The sequence below is a fragment of the Bos grunniens genome, chromosome 18, assembly GCF_055505025.1.
Source record: "Bos grunniens cultivar Pamir isolate PY7600 chromosome 18, Bosgru_T2T1.0, whole genome shotgun sequence".
NCBI classification, from domain to species: Eukaryota; Metazoa; Chordata; class Mammalia; order Artiodactyla; family Bovidae; genus Bos; species Bos grunniens.
In genome coordinates, this window is record NC_141182.1 from 50,920,435 (window position 1) to 50,935,516 (window position 15,082).

Here is a 15,082-nt window from a genome sequence, read left to right on the forward strand (position 1 = left end):
AGGATGGTGAGGTGGGGGGACTCTTTTTTTGGATTCTCCACATGGTTCAGTGTTATCATCTTGGTCCTCATGAAGTAGGGGCAAGAGAGTGAAAGACAGAGGAAGTGTGAGAGCAGAAGCAGATGCAGGAGTGATGAGCTGTGAAGACACAGGAAGGGGCCGTGAGACCTGGATGCAGGCAGCCCCCAGAATCCAGGAAGAGGGAGAGAAACACATCCTGCCCTGAAGACTCCAGACGGGGTACAGCCCCACTGACCCTGGATTTGAGCCCCGTCAGGTTCACTGCAGACTTGGAAGACAGGACTGTGCTGTGTGTGTGCTGGGTGGTTACGGCAGCCATAGGAAGCAAAGACACCCCTTCTTGAGAGATTGCGCAGATTTCAAAGGACACACAACAGCCTCAGAAATTCCCTGGATGTCCAGCTGTTAGGACTCAGCGCTTTCACTTCCCTGAGCCCAGGCCCTAGCCTGGTTGGGGAACTGAGATCCTGCAAACTGCAGTGTGGCCAAAAGAAAAAAAAAAACCTACAGTTCCTCAAGTTATGGATCTAGTGTCTTTTCTTGACTAGATCCTAAATTCCTGTAGTGAATTTAGGAACTGAGCGTTGTTTGGATTGGAATCCCAGGCATGGGGCAAACCGGTGATGGTTTATGAACCCGAGTTTATCCTTGAGGGGCTTTAGGATGTGAACCCTCCAAGAGAAATGAGGGGCGCGTTTCTGGTTAAGGGAGGGGCGTGAGCCCAGGCCCAGAGTTGGAAATGGGTGGAAGGCATGCTCGAGTGCACTGGGGGTGGGGGGACCCCGTGTAGTGTCTGCAGAACCGCCACAGGACGTGGGGGTTTTATGCTGCAGCCACTGGGGACGCGGACACTGATGGCAGCCGAGGGGAGGAGTTAGGAAGAGAAACTAGTGGGCTGCTATCTGCTTCCACTCTTAGGAGCTCAGCTGAAGACAGCGACAGGAGAATCCGTCTTAGCTGACACCTGTTCAGAAACAAGTGTCCTGCAAGGTCCTCTTCCACACAGGGCCCTTCTCAGGTGTCACATTGAGGGAGGTGTTAGGACCAGGGAGGGTTCACAGCTTATTTGGTTTCAGGGAGGTTGAAAGCACTGATGACGGAATTTGAGCCCACATCTGCCTGACTGCAAAGTCCTTGTTCTTTTCACTGCAACACATGCCTCTGTCAGCACTGTTAACAGTCCGGGCTTCTGAGAACCAAGAGAAAGTGTAAATAAGTCTGTTGTAATGGGATTTAAGGGTGAAACAAAAGACTAGGGAGATAACAGGCTTGAAAGACTGAAAGAAACTCCCCATCTTTATGGGCAGAGCAAGTAAGGCCTCCACAGGACAAGTGACCAGAATGTGTCTAATAGGCATCTTCAGGTTTTATGTCCAAATGAGGCGCTTGGGTTCTTTTTGGTTTCCACAGTGATTTTCCTGAGAGTTCCCCACATCGTGTAATGGAACCACTATCCCTCTGTTGATTCAGTCAAAAGCTTGATTAAAGTTAGGGCCTTGCATTGTTTAAAATTAATTAATTAATTATTCTTTGGTTGCCCTGGGTGCTGGTTGCTGCATGCAGGCTTTCTCTAGCTGTGGCGAGCAGGGGCTACTCGTTGTGATGCCCGGGCTTCTCATTGCTTTCCTTGGTGTGGAGTATGGGCTCTAGGGCACATGGGCTTCAGTAGTTGCAGTGCCCGAGCTCAGTAGTTGTGGCACACGGGCTTAGTTGCTCTGCAGCATGTGGTATCTTCCCAGACCAGGGATCGAACCCGTGTCCCATGCGTTGGCAGGTGGATTCTTATCCGCTGGACCACCAGGGAATTCCCTGGCCTAATGGTTTAGAAAGCTGAGCCCAGCAAGGTTTCCCATATGGCCACCAGAGAGAAGTGAGGATGTTTCCTTGGGCAGTGGCAGCCCTCAGACAAGCAAGTCTCCCATCATTACTTTCCTTTACGTCAGGACGGGACCTGCACGTGCGGCTGAGTATTCCCTGGGACATAGCTGCTCGCGGGCCCACCACGTGCTGCAGAGCGTCGACTCCGTCAGCTGGAAGTGTACCTGCTGTGAGGTGCGCCGTCACAGGCTCTCAAGAAACCCTTGTGTATTTCAGCAGTTCCTGTTATTGGTCCTGACTATGAGGGAAGAAATGTGTTTGAGGAGGAAAAAAAGGGTGTTGGCATCTGCCAGTACCCTGGTGGTGGAGATTTTTTTTTTTAATTATATTCATGGTGCACAAGGAAGAAGAAAGATGCTCAGAACAAATTGCCCCTTGAAGTTTGGGGAAGAATGGATATATGTATAAATATGGCTGAGTCCCTTTGCCGTCCACCTGAAACTATCACAGCATTGTTAGTCAGCTATACACCAATACAAAATAAGATGTTTTAATAAAAATTAAATTTTAAGGAGGGCTTCCCTGGTGGCTCAGTGGTAAGGAATCTGCCTGCCAATGCAGGAGACACGGGTTCGGTCCTTGATCCGGGCAGATCTCACATGCTGCAGAGCAACTAAGCCCGTGTGCCATAACTGATGAGCCTGTGCCCAAGAACCTGGACGCCGTAATCACCGAGCCCACGTGCCACAACTACTGAAGCCCAAATGCTCTAGAGCCCGTGCTCCATAAGAGGAGAAGCCACCGCAATGAGAAGTCGGCACGAAGACCCAGCACAGCCGAAAATAATAAAATAAAAACAAATTGCCCTTGGAATTACTTTCACTTTGGGGCCACCAAAGTACACGTATGCAGCTAGTCACAATTTAACAAGGAAAACAAGGACGATGAGGGCATGTGGTGGTCGATAATGGCCTGACCAGCGTCTCTACGACTCCTTAGCTGTCACGTACAGGATAGCGCTGGCCACCAGCAGGGCAGCCAGGAAACTGTGATAGGCTGGCACAGGAAGTCCCTGGTGGAGGCCGGATCTCGAGTCTGTGTGCCCTGTTAGCTGTTCCACTGCCCACTCGATTTCGTCCACACCTTGGAAGCCTGAAGACCTCAATCCAGGTCCACACTGTCAGATCGTATCACTCTGGCTGCACTTGCGCCCATCACTCCTCGCTGGCCTCTCATCTAAGCTGGGCCCATACTTCACCAGTCAGACCCTTCACTCTCAGCCACCTTCTCTGCACACAATTAAAAAGTTTCTTTCTGGTCTCCACACAGGCTCCCTCCTCATACATCTCGTCCTGTTCTTTCCATCCACCCGCTTGTTCAATTAAGGGTCATGGGATCGGACTTCCCTGGTGGTCTAGGGGTTAAGAATCCACCTGCCCGTGCAGGGGACACAAGTTCGATCCCTGGTCTGGGAAGATCCCGCTTGTCATGGGACAACTAAGCCATGCAGCAACTGCTAAAAACCACACACCCTGGAGCCTGTGCTCTGCAACAAGAGAAGTCATTGCAACGAGAAGCTTGCACACTGCAACTAGAGAATAGCCCTCTCTAGCCGTAACTAGAGAAAGCCTGTGCACGGCAATGAAGACCCAGTGCAGCCAAAAGTAGGTATAAAATAAATACATACTTAAAAAAAAACAAGAGTGATCCAGTCTCCAAGACAGACCCTGGTTGATTCCACGTAGAAGTCCTTTTTTTTTCTTTTTTTCCTCATTTTTTCCACGTAGAAGTCCTAATCGTGAATTCTTGCATTTAAAATAAACATTTCAAAATGACTGTCAAATTCCTTCAGCTTGAAATATTATCCATGTGCAGGGGCCAATCACATACAGACACCCTTCAGGGCACCTACAGGACCCTGCACAGCACCAGGCAGGCATCGGGAGAAAACTGAAGAGAGGGAACGAGCCATGTGATGTCCCAGAGACAGTCGCTGGGAGTCTGCTGTGAGAGTTGAGATGGGATTGTGAAGGGCAGATGGCCTGGGGACTGCGGGGAGGGGGAGGGAGCTGGGTACTGATGTCCAGGGAGGAAGCATTGCTATTCCCAACAGAGACCACGTCTCTGCAGCAGCTGCCCCTACAGAGGGTCGCCCTGGCGAGCCTGGCAGTGCCTTGGCCCCCACACCAACCTTTCCCTGGGGTGAGAAATTTTCAGTCTGTGCCCCAAATGGGTAGGATTGTTGTTGATGGTGACACCCAACAGAAACCTATGATTCCATACTCAAAATCTTGTGTCTGCAAAACAGGACAACACCCGTGTGTTCCATGTTAAATTTCCCAGGCAGCGCTTCTTCTTCTTCTTCTAAGTCGCTTCAGTCGTGTCCAACTCTGTGCGACCCCAGAGATGGCAGCCCACCAGGCTCTGCGGTCCCTGGGATTCTCCGGGCAAGAACTCTGGAGTGGGTTGCCATTTCCTTCTCCAATGCATGAAAGTGAAAAGTGAAAGTGAAGTCGCTCAGTCGTGTCCGACTCTATCGATCCCATGGACTGCAGCCTACCAGGCTCCTCCATCCATGGGATTTTCCAGGCAAAAGTACTGGAGTGGGGTGCCATTGCCTTCTCCAAGGCAGCACTACCACATCCAAATGACAGGAAGTTCAGTCATTTCCTGGCTTCCTCCCCCACAGGTCTTGCAGACACAAGGGATGGATAACAATTGTCCCTGCCTCTTTCCTCTGCTCAGTTGCTGCAATCATCCTGGGAGATGGTTGATAAGCAGGATATGGAGGCTGAGAGCCTGGTCGCACAGCCCACCAGGAGGGCAAGACTCAGCCTCCATCCTGGTGGGGTCAGAGGTGGCAATGACCATTCTGATGACCTGGGTGTATCTGGAAAACTGAGGCCGTCAAACTGAGTTGCCCAAGTGTGGTCAGGACACAGACTTGAAGCAGGACTGGGTGGGGGGAACAGAGTTAAGGCACCTCAGCTAGAAGCAATGAAGTGTGGTTGTTTAGTTGCTCTGTCATGTCTGACTCTTGGCGACCTGATGGACTGTGTCGCTCGCCAGGCTCCTCAGTCCATGGAATTCTCCAGGCTAGAATACTGGAGTGGGTTGCCATTTCCTTCTCCAGGGGATCTTCCTGACCCAGGGATTGAACCCTCGACTCCTGAATCCACTCCTGGCAGGTGGATTCTTTACCATCTGAGTCACCAGGGAAGCACAGGAATGAAGTGAGAAGTTCTCAGATGTTTGCCAGGACACGGCTGGAGTCTCCGAGGAAAACCGCCCACCCACTGGTTCAGCGGCAGCAGTTGGGCAGACAGTGCACGGGTGTCTGTCCATCATCTAACTGCTCCCCCTCCAGGAACACCAGCCTCTCCTCACGTCCACCTGCTGAATCTCACCTGTGCACCTACATTGTCCGATCTACTTGAAGGGACTCTGGGATCTCTTTTCCTGCACTGCAGGGAGTGGGAAGGGATGTCAAGCGCAGGAATGGTCCTGAGAGACGGGGTGGCAGGACCTCCCCGTCCCAGCACCCTGGGTCCTGATCTGGGGTTGATGGTGAACCTGGGACCCCCACCTGCTCCCTCAGGCCCCGGGAGAACCTGTGCTGCAGTGACGGACACATCTCCCCTGACTCTTCCTGGCACAGGGCTCCTGAAGTGCGCAGGAGGACTCGTCTCCTGCTGTGGAGAGTCCATTCTGGAAGGTTCCTCAGCAGCCCAGCCAAGGGCACATACACAGATCCTGAGTGACGGGGCCGCAGGTTCACAGCTGTTTCCCCCAGTGCCCACGCTGGTGGCCTAGGTGTCTGGGTACCCATGTCCAGCCCCACACTGCCCTCTGTGCCTGGAGCCGTCCCCCTCAGCAGTGATTTGGGTCCTGGGGTGGGTTCCAGGTCATCAGTCCATCCTGCCACCTCCTCCATGTGAGGTTCTTCCCGGGGGACCCTAATGTCTGTCCCAGGAGCTTCGCCCAGAGCAAATCTAGAGAGTGTTTGAGGGCTGGTGGTTGTGGCAATGAACACACGGGCATTTGTCTCAGGTGATGGAAAAAGAGGAGCGTGAGTGCCCTCTAGTGGACTGATCGTGCTAGAAGAGGAGCAAAGAGGATTCTGGGGAGTCGAGAGTCTGGGGTTGATCTTGGACAAAGGGCACATTTGGGTTCAGGAGGCATATTTAGGGGGAAACTTTTGGCTGCCTGTAGCTCCCAAGTGGGAAGACTAGTTTTCCAAAGGGGGTAACCACAAGACAGATTGTCACCCACTGGGTTATACTGAGAGTACAATGAGGGTGATTCTGTAGACATTAGAAAGAAACGATATATAACAAATCCATACGCATTGTCAATAGACAGGCTATTCTGATATTACCATCTGAAGAGAGGTCTTAGCAATGAATACAAGACCACTTATCGTTTGAAAGAAGTATCCTACTAAGAAGAAGATTATATCATAGGGATTTCTTTCTTTTTTTTTTCTGCAAGGTATTTGCTTTACAATATTGTGCTGGTTTCTGCCATACATCAACATGAATCAGCCACATGTGTCCCCACCCTCTTGAACCTCCCTCGCATCGCCCAATGTTCATTGCAGCATTTTTCACAATAGCTAGGACATGGAAGCAGCCTAGAGGTCCAGTGACATGAATGGATACAGAAATTGTGGTACATATATACAACGGAATGTTACTTAGCTTTAAAAAAGAATGCATTTGAGTCAGTCTTAATGAGGTGGAAGAACCTAGAGCATATTGTACAGAAAGAAGTAAGTCAGGAAGAGAAGGAATTTCTTTTGATTTTCAGTCATGTACCTTGGCATCATTCCTTAAGGATGAATCTGTCCCCCATGATGGTGTGATCACTTACCTAGAGCCAGACATCCTGGAATGCAAAGTCAAGTGGGCCTTAGGAAGAAATCAGTAGGAACAAAGCTACTGGAGGTGATGGAATTTCAGTTGAGCTATTTCAAATCCTAAAAGATGATGCTGTGAAAATGCTGCACTCAATATGCCAGCAAATTTGGAAAACTCAGCAGTGGCCACAGGACTGAAAAAGGCCAGTTTTCATTCCAATCCCAAAGAAAGGCAATGCCAAAGAATGCTCAAACTACAGCACAATTGCACTCATCTCACACGCTAACAAAGGAATGCTCAAAATTCTCCAAGCCAGGCTTCAGCAATACGTGAACCGTGAACTTCCAGATGTTCAATCTGGATTTAGAAAAGGCAGAGGAACCAGAGATCAAATTGCCAGCATCCACTGGACCACTGAAAAAGCAAGAGAGTTCCAGAAAAACATCGACTTCTGCTTTATTGACTATGCCAAAGCCTTTGACTGTGTGGATCACAACAAACTGTGGAACATTCTTCAAGAGATGGGAATACCAGACCACCTGACCTGCGTCCTGAGAAATCTGTATGCAGGTCAAGAAGCAACAGTTAGGACTGGACATGGAACAACAGACTGGTTCCAAATTGGGAAAGAAGTCTGTCAAGGCTGTATATTGTCACCCTGCTTATTTAACTTATATGCAGAGTACATCATGAGAAATCGGACTGGATAAAGCACAAGCTGGAATCAAGATTGGCGGGAGAAATATCAATAACCTCAGATATGCAGATGACACCACCCTTATGGCAGAAAGCAAAGAAGAACTAAAGAGCCTCTTGATGAAAGTCAAAGAAGAAAGTGAAAAAGTTTGCTTAAAGCTCAACATTCAGAAAACTAAGATCATGGCGTCTGGTCCCATCACTTCATGGCAAATAGATGGGGAAACAGTGGAAACAGTGACAGACTGTATTTGGGGGGGCTCCTAAATCACTGCAGATGGTGACTGTAGCCATGAAATTAAAAGACACTTGCTCCTTGGAAGAAAAGTTATGACCAACGTAGACAGCATATTAAAGAGCAGAGACATTACTTTGCCAACAAAGTTCTGTCTAGTTAAAGCTGTGGTTTTTCCGGTAGTCACGTATGGATGTGAGAGTCGGATCATAAAGAAAGCTGAGCGCCAAAGAATTGATGCTTTTGAACTGTGGTGTTGGAGAAGACTCTTGAGAGTCCCTTGGACTGCAAGGAGATCCAACCAGTCCATCCTAAAGGAAATCAGTCCTGAATATTCACTGGAAGGACTGATGCTGAATCTGAAACTCCAATACTTTGGCCATCTGATACGAAGAACTGACTCACTGGAAAAGACCCTGATGCTAGGAAAGATTGAGGGCAGGGAGGAGAAGGGGATGACAGAGGATGAGATGGTTGGATGGCATCACTGACTCTATGGACATGAGTTTGAGTAAACTCTGGGAGTTGGTGATGGACATGGAGGCCTGGTGTGCTGCAGTCCATGGGGTCGCAAAGAGTCGGACACGACTGAGCGACTGAACTGAACTGAACTGAAACTCCTCGGGGATTCCTCTGATGTGCCCGGTGGCCCTTGCCCATCTTTTCCCTCGGGGTCTGCAGGTAAGGCCACACTCCTTCGCACGTCAGCAGACTCTGCTGCCACTTGTTCCTCCTCACTGATGTCACTATCGCCATCTTCAAGATGTCTCATCATCTTCATTTCTGTCTCATCCATAACATTGTCATCTTCCTCCTCCTCCTCATCTTCCTTGGAAACATTCTTTAATGTGGTGAGTGATCGATGGTAACCAGACACTTGTTCTGGTTCACTCTCTGCTTCATTTTCAGAACCTGAAGTATCTGAACTCTCTGACAGTTGACAAATCTGTGGTTTTGCTTCCTTTCTGGAATCCTTATCATAGAAGGGATGCTCCTCACCAAAATCTCAAGGACGCTTCTTCTGCTTTTTAGTCAGGGAGCCGAGCAGCTGGCTCCAGCTCTGGCTCCCATGTATGCCCATGACAAGCACCTCAAATCTGCCCACCCCTAAAAATTAGCTTTTTTCACCTGGAAATAGTCTGGTCAACCCACTCACGTGGGACCACCGATGGGGCTTTACGGCGGAAGGCCCTCATTTGTCCGTATTTTGCTTGGGGGAATGGTCTCGTAGCAGAAATTCACCCATAACTTTGAGTCCACTCTATCCTGGGGGCACAGGGGTACACAGAAAAATATTATATCTAAAGTATCCTAACCTCCATCACTGTTTCCTGGGAGAGAGAAGTTCTGGTGGCAGAACGTGGTGGGTATGATATTAACAGGAAAGGATGACATTCACAAGAATCTTTACCCTGGGACTCTCCCTGGTGGTCCAGTAACTAAAATGCCTCGCTCCCAGTGCAGGGGACCTGGGTTCCAACCTTGGTCAGGGAACCAGATCCCTCACATCGCAGCTAAGAGTTTGCGTGCTGCAGCTAAAGATCCTGAAAGCCGCAATGAAGATGGAAGATGCCGGTGCTGCACCTAAGACTTGGCACAGCCAAATTAAATAAGTAAAATTTTAAGAGTAGAATATTACAGGAGAGTTTTAAAAAAGAGGGGGTGGAAAGCCCTTGTCCAACCAAGATGGCTCTGGGCTACGCTCCTGCTGCCCTGAGGACCAAGGGATCATGGCTAGCTCTCAAACTTTTTTCCTTTGGAAACACAGGAAGGGACGCGGGGAAATGGGGCCGGCTGATGTCCACACAAATACGAGCAGCAAGAAGCAACCGCAGGTGGTAGACATGTCATGAACAGTTACTTCTTGTTCCCTTCCAGTGCCCTGCGCGCTCCTGGCCTCTTCAGTCCAGGCTTTGGGGGGAAAGACGCCATGTGTGTCTGTGTATGCGTACTAAGTCGCTTCAGCTGTGTCTGACTCTTTGTAACTCCATGGACTGTAGCCTGCCAGGCTCCTCTGTCCATGGGAATTCTCCAGGCAAGAATACTGAGTGGGTTGCCATGCCCTCCTCCAGGGGATCTTCCCCACTTAGGGATCGAACCTGCATCTCTTATGTCTCCTGCATTGGCAGATGGGTTCTTTACCACGAGCACCACCTGGGAACCCCAAAAGGTACCACAGAACACACCAACTCTTCAGAAAAGCTACCATCTCTTTCGTCTCACCTTCCTCCAAGAGCTCCCTCTCCCCTGCTCCTTGTTGTCTCATTTCCACATGTTCTGTCCCCTCATCACTCCTGGTCCACTGGGACTTGCTCGCCTCCCTGTATCTGCCTTCGCAGTCCCTGCATGGGATGGCCTCGTCCCCTTTCCCCATGAACTTGCTCCGTCCCCTCTTAGAGCCAGACTCCCTGGCCATCTGCCACAGTTCATCCCAACCTCCGCAGGTGAACCCCAGGGTCCCCCTCTGAAGCCCCACCCCTGACTCTCTCTTCCTTCGTGCTGTAACCACATGCTCAGGACCAGTTCCTTTGCTCACATCATGTGTCCTGTGGATCCCTGAGTACCTGACAGGCAGGCAGGATGGGTCTAGCTGGGCTTGTCAGTGGTGCCACCACTCCTCGAGGAATTGGCACTGAAAGTGCTCAGAGTAGGAATAAAGGAAAGAACAATGGGTAGATGGGTGGATGCCTGCTTCGGCCCCTGTGTAATTATTACGGGAGTGCTTAGGGCGTGAAGAAATGGACATTCATGTACACTCCCAGCAGTGCTTTGGTGCCAGCTTTACACAAGGTAAGGGGTAGGATCCTCTCCTAAACTTTTTGTTTTTGAGATAAAATTCACAAAGGCTGACATTCACTGTTTTAACCCTTTGGAAGTGTGGGACCAAGGGGAATGTGGCCCATCCCGTCCTCCCAGAGTTCTCCTGGGCTGCAGGCATCCTGCACTGACTGCCCAGCAGGCACGTCAGAGCCCATCTTTGCCTAGGAGTTGGTGTCCATAGCACTAATCTGAGCCAGATGGTGACATCAGGACACATAAAGGTGTCTCTCACACCACACTACACCCCCACTGTGGGAGCTGCTAGACTCCCTCTACCCAAAAATGTCCTCAAGGACCCTGAGAGGGGGCGGCTTCCCTGGTGGCTCAGCGGTAAAGAATCCGCCTGCCATGCAGGAGACACAGGAGATGGGGCTTCGATCCCAGGGTCAGGAAGATCCCCTGGAGAAGAAAATGGCAACCCACTCCAGTGTTCTTGCCTGGAGAATCCCAGGGACGGGGGAGCCTGGTGGGCCACAGTCCATGGGGTCACAAAGAGTCAAACAGGACTAAAGTGACTTAGAGGCAGGAGCACCGTGAGCATGGTGTGCTCAGTCACTCAGTCATGTCCGATTCTCTGTGATCCCATGGATCACCCACCATGGAATTTTCCAGGCATGGAGACAGAATGATTTGGGGAGGAGAGTAACCACCATCCTTAGAGAAAATGATAGATGTGCCTTTGCTTTAAAATGATCCTGGGCTTCCCTGATGGTTCAGTTGTAAAGAATCCACCTGCCATTGCAGGAGACATGGGTTTGATCCCTGATCAGGAAAGATCCCACATGCCGCGGGGCAACCAAGCATGCGCTGCGCAACTATTGAGCCTGTGCTCTAGAGCCCGGGAGTCACAACTACTGAGCCCAAGTGCCCCAGAGCCCATGGTCTGCACCAAGAGGAGCCACTGCAGTGAGAAGCCCAAGTGCCGCAACTAGAGAAAAACCTGAGCAACGAAGACACAGCACAGCCAAAAATGAATAAATGAATAAAACATACTTGATTTAAAACACACACACACAAGACCTCATGGCTTAGGCTATTCCTAAGGAAAACAGACACCCCAGAGGGGGACCCTCCAGACCGACTGTGTCAGGCCTGACCAGAAGTCCAAGAGCATCTCCTTATCTGGCTTACTCCCCACAGTTATTCCAGGAGCACCTGGGACTCTGTGTGAGGTATTTTCTCCCTCCCCTGGGGCTCCACAGGTTGAGACACCTGAAGGCCTTCTCAGAGAAGAATACCTCTGAGTTGTTCCCACTCCGCTCACTAGGTCACTGCTAAGTTTTCCACCTATCTGTGTTTATCTCCACAGAAACACAAGGAGCTCTCTGCACCAGAGAAGAGACCGTTTACTCACAGAAAGGGATTCAAAGACTTATGTTGGAATGCTGTATGGATTTATTATTTGAGACCTGCTCACCAATACCCTGGGAGAGTTCAGAACACACAGCTTTCACCACGACTGTGAGATACGACTTTGTAAGGAAGCCCCAGCAGACTTGAAAAGCTAGCTCTGCGATGGTTCTTCTCTGGAGCTCGGAAATTACAATGGGAACCGCTGCCATAGAAGTGGGAAACCTCAATGCAATGGGGGTGACTGGATCAAGAGGCAGCAGGCCTAAGAGGCTTTTGTCGTTCAGTTGCTAAGTCGTGTCCAAGTCTTTGTGACCCCATGGACTGCAGCACGCCTGGCTCCTCTGTCCTCCACTACTTCCCAAAGTTTGCTCAAATTCATGTCTGTTGAGTCGGAACTTAATCACCAAAGGCAAGGTGGGCCATGCTCACCATAACGGACAGTAAAGTCAATGCTGCAGTCAGAACAGTCTGACTCAACAGAGAACAATGGCACTGGCTAATTGATCGTGGTGTTCCTAGGAATGAAAGAAACGGGAAGTCTGACAAATTCTTACTTGATCCATATACATGAAAGAGTTCTAAATCAAGTAAACAAAAGTCTAATAAAATCAAGGAAAAAAAGAGTCAGTCTCCCTCAGTCAATTCCTAGCTTAAAGACCCAGAATCCTTGGGGTGTATGTATCTTTTTCAGCACTGCTTACAATAGCCAGGACATGGAAGCAACCTCAGTGTCCATCAACAGCAGAATGGATAAAGAAGATGTAGAACATATATAGAATGGAATATTTTTGTTGTTTAGTCACTAAGTCGTCTCTGACTTTTCCCCATACTCATCCTCTTGTCCCCATACCTCTTTCCATATGGCTGTTCCCAAGTTATGCAGGCATGCATGCAAAGTCACTTCAGTTGTGTCTGACTCTTTCTGACCCTACAGACTGTGGCCCGCTGGGTTCCTCTGTCCATAGGATTCTCCAGGCAAGAATACTGGGATGGGTTGCCATGCCCTCCTCCAGGGGATTTTCCTGAGCCAGGGATCGAACCTGCATCTCTTAATGTCTCCTGTATTGGCAGGTGGATTCTTTACCACTAGTACCACTTGGAAAGCCTGTTCCTGAGTTATATCTTTTAATGTGAATCCCAAGAGTTCCCTGGTGGTCCAGTGGTTAAGAATGAGTTGAACATGAGTTCAATCCCTGATATGAGAAGATCCCACATGCCTCAGAGCAATTAGACCTGTGTGCCTCAAGTACCGAAGCCTGAGTGCCTGGAGCCTGTACTCCAAAACGAGAAGCCGCCACAATGAGAAGCCCGCGCACCACAACTAGAGGAAGGCCGTGTACAGCGACAAAGACCCAGCACAGCCAAAAATTAATTAACAGAGAAGTAGTAGCCCAGATACCACTGAGCCCTCTCCTGTTGCATGGCCTCTCTCTCTGAGCCACACCTGTGGCCCCCCCCGGGGAATTCCCGCTGATCAATAAATGGAAAAAGAGAAAACTTGCGGCTAGTTTACAGAGAGTTCTGCTTGATATTCATACACCATGTGAAAGGGAAAAATTGCAGCATGCTAGACCCTTTCTGAAACTTCCCTGAAAGCCAGAGTGAAGAGAAATCCTCTAGGGGGACGGGGGCAGGGAAACGAACTTCAGGCAGGGCACCTGACTGTCCATTTCACTTGCAAAGAGAAATGGCCAGAGGTGTGATTATACACTGATTCACGGGCTGTGGCCAATGGCTTTGGCTGGGCAGTCAGGGATTTGGTTGAGAACATGATTGGAAAATTGGTGTCAAGGAGATGTGAGGAAGAAATATATGGATAAGATAAACCTCTCTGAATGCTCACCGTTCACCTCAGCAGAAGGAGATTTAAATAATCAAGTGGATTGAATGACCTGTGGACAGCCGTCAGCCTCTTTTTTTTTTAACATTTATTTACTTATTTTTGGCCGCTCTGGGTCCTCATTGCCGTGCACGGGCTTTCTCTAGTTGCAGTGAGTGGGGGCTACTCTTCACTGCAGTAGCTTCTCTTATTGCAGAGCACAAGCTCTAGGGTGCACGGTCTCCAGCAGTTGCAGCCCGTGGGCTCTAGAGCCCAGGGTCAGTAGTTGTGGCACACGGGCTTAGTTGCCCCTGTGGCATGGGATCTCCCTAGACCAGGGATCAAACCCACATCCCCTGCACTGGCAGGCGGATTTTCAACGGCAGGACCACCAGGGAAGCCCCAATCAGCCTCTTCCCCCAGCTACCCCTGCCTTCGACTGGTGGGCTCACGAATGTAGTGGCCACGGCGGCGAGGATGGGAGTCATAAGTGGACTCAGCAACACGGACTTCCACTCACCAAGGCTGACCTGGCTACAGCCACCGCTGAGGGCCCAGTCTGCCAGCCCCCAGACCCGCCGGGCCTCAGGTAGGGCACTGCTCCCCAGGGTGATCAGCCAGTTACCTGGTGGCAGGCTGATTACAGTGAACCATCTCCGTGATAAAAGGGCAGCATTCTGTTCTTACTGGGACAGGCAGGTACTCTGGATACAGATCTGCCTTCTCTGCAAGCAAATGTCTCGGCCCAAACTACCATCCATGGCTGCCTTGGTGGTGCAGAGGTTGGGAATCCACCCACCAGTGCAGGAGACACGGGTTTGATCCCTGGCCCTGGAAAGCTCCCACACGCCTCAGAGCATCTAAGCTTATGTGTTACAGCTACTGAGCCCTAGAGCCACAACTACGGAAGCCCGCATGCCCTAGAGCCTGTTCTCCACAACAGGAGAAGCCACGGCAATGTGCACCGCACCGAAGAGCAGCCCCTGCTCACGGCAACTAGAGAAAACCTGAGTGCGGCCACAAAGACCCAGCGCAACCAGAAGTAGAAAAAAAATATCATTTTTTATAATAATAAGGAACTTCAGGCACGGAACTCCGCAACAAGAGAAGCCACCACAATGAGAAGCCCACGCACCACAACTAGAGAAAGGCCGCGCGCAGGATGTTAGGCAGAACAGCGTGGTGTGGGGACTGCTGCATTTCCTCCCTTGTCCACCAGAGGGCAGCAGAGTTACTCCACAGCCTCGAGTCTCCCCAAGGTCCTCAGATCTCCCTCGGCCCAGCAGAGTCGGACCCTCACCGGTGTCACCTCAGTTCACAGTCCTCCTCGCCCCCCGACACTGGACTCCATCACCTCCTCCATCCAGCCAGGAGTGGGCCCACTTCACACCATTAGGAACTACTATTCCTTCAGGTCTTCAGTGTGTGTCCCTGGAAGCGGTGGCCCCACTAGACCCCCAA

General features: G+C 50.4%; 1 long non-coding RNA gene across 1 annotated transcript in view; it reads left to right on the top strand.

The window, feature by feature from the left end:
- LOC147353913 (uncharacterized) overlaps window positions 1-12,534 on the top strand; it is a 61,532-nt gene extending 48,998 nt beyond the window's left edge. Inside the window, exon 11 of the long non-coding RNA XR_015146066.1 lies at window positions 11,759-12,534. This is a non-coding gene — a long non-coding RNA (uncharacterized LOC147353913). The remainder of the gene's footprint in view (window positions 1-11,758) is intronic.
- Window positions 12,535-15,082: the final 2,548 nt, after the last annotated feature.